At 43.7% G+C, this 1,938-nt stretch overlaps 1 long non-coding RNA gene across 1 annotated transcript in view; it reads right to left on the reverse strand.

Annotated features, from left to right (window-relative positions):
* Positions 1-438: 438 nt before the first annotated feature.
* The window catches only part of LOC147605363 (uncharacterized), a 25,902-nt gene continuing 24,402 nt past the window's right edge, over positions 439-1,938 (reverse strand). Inside the window, exon 2 of the long non-coding RNA XR_015265167.1 lies at positions 439-629. This is a non-coding gene — a long non-coding RNA (uncharacterized LOC147605363). The remainder of the gene's footprint in view (positions 630-1,938) is intronic.

Consider the following 1,938-nt stretch of genomic DNA (forward strand, 5'->3'; position numbering starts at 1 on the left):
CCCCTGCCAATTATACTCACAAAAAAGAACTAAAAGCGGAAAATGATCAGATAAGTGCAGAGCATAATCCACCGAGGTCTGAATTTGGGGGGGACACCACTCATCACAACATACATACAATCTGTCTAGCCTGGACCAAGACTGTCTATAGGCCTGTGATTGAAAGGTGAAGCCCTGCAAGGAAGAAGTAGCAGACCAAACATCCAGTAAATTATGTACAGACTGCAGCACGGACCATTTAGCCATTTCATCAGAGTGCGCAAGAGGAGCCCCTGTAACTGAATCTGCAGGTTGTGTCACCATATTAAAAAATCCCCACAAATAATACCATGAAATGCAGGCATTGCAGAGATGTAGTCCCAAAGTGCAGTACGAGGTACTGTCGCATTATGAGCATATATATTGCAAATCAGTAGCAAACCATACGCAGACTGTATATTAACCCCTAAACATCTACCAGAAGCATGATTAAAGGCAACAGTAGGAGAGAACTTATCTCTAATGACAATTAGTGTCCCAGAGTATTGGCCAGGACTACCGCCAAAAAACAAAGTAAAACCTCTATAATGCTGTACAGAGTTAGCTTGAGCATGCAACTTATGCTCTTGCAAGCAAATTACATCCAAATCCTGCATCCATATCCATGACCATAAGGCCTTCAGTTTAACAGAATTATTTAACCCCTTCACATTATAAGTTGCAATTTTCAACATTAATTCTGAGTATTAGGTACAACCAAATCAGGGTCATCCATTATGACTTCCAAATTCACAGTATGATCTGCATTAAAAGAAGAGGCCTGAATCCCTACATGCTTCAGTGTTACTGAAGCCATGTACACAAGCCTGCTAAACCTTTAGTTCTTCCAAATGATTAAAGATGGAAAGGCAAACCTCCTTGGGGGAAACACTTCACTCTTATCACCTGGAAAATCTGCTCCACTGGAATACGACACCACGGACAAGGACCATCAACTTGCGCCGCACATGTTGCACAAAGCCGAAAATGATTGCATGGAAACAATATTCTACTCCTTCTCTCAGAGCAGCAAAGCTTGCACTCAAATTCATCTTTCCACTGCTGTTGCAATTCTTGAAGCAAATCAGAGGTTTCCTTCTCACGTTGCTGCTCATATGACTCCCTCATCTTTTGAAACGCCTCTTCAGCCTGTTTTTCCATGGCGCGCTTTCCATCTTCATATGCTTGTTGGAACTGTTTTTCCATGGTGCGCTTTCCATCTTCGTATGCTTCTTGGTACTGTTTCTTCATCATTTGCTGTGCCTCTTCAATCTCAACTTGATGCTTGACTCTGTACTCTTCTTGAATTTGTAGCTTCCAACGCTCCATCCTGGACATGTAAGCGCCAAGAATCTGCCCTTCACCTTTCCAAAACATGCCATATGTTTTGTTTGGTGAGGGAGAGTGGTTCAAATCTGCAGGTCGTAAGGCCACTTCATGCACCTTCGTTGGGCTGTGGAATTTGGATTTCCTGGTGAGGTGCATGAAGTGGCCTTACGACCTGCAGATTTGAACCACTCTCCCTCACCAAACAAAACATATGGCATGTTTTGGAAAGGTGAAGGGCAGATTCTTGGCGCTTACATGTCCAGGATGGAGCGTTGGAAGCTACAAATTCAAGAAGAGTACAGAGTCAAGCATCAAGTTGAGATTGAAGAGGCACAGCAAATGATGAAGAAACAGTACCAAGAAGCATACGAAGATGGAAAGCGCACCATGGAAAAACAGTTCCAACAAGCATATGAAGATGGAAAGCGCGCCATGGAAAAACAGGCTGAAGAGGCGTTTCAAAAGATGAGGGAGTCATATAACTGTTATGCACAGTTCTGCACCATTCAGACTGACCGTACCAAACTGTACCTGCAGCCGCCTGCGTCAGCAATTCTACAGCAGCCGCCTGTACCTGTCCGTACCAGTCAA

The sequence above is a fragment of the Cibotium barometz genome, chromosome 59 (genome assembly GCF_041138505.1).
Source record: "Cibotium barometz isolate CiBa-2024 chromosome 59, ASM4113850v1, whole genome shotgun sequence".
Classification (NCBI taxonomy): Eukaryota; Viridiplantae; Streptophyta; class Polypodiopsida; order Cyatheales; family Cibotiaceae; genus Cibotium; species Cibotium barometz.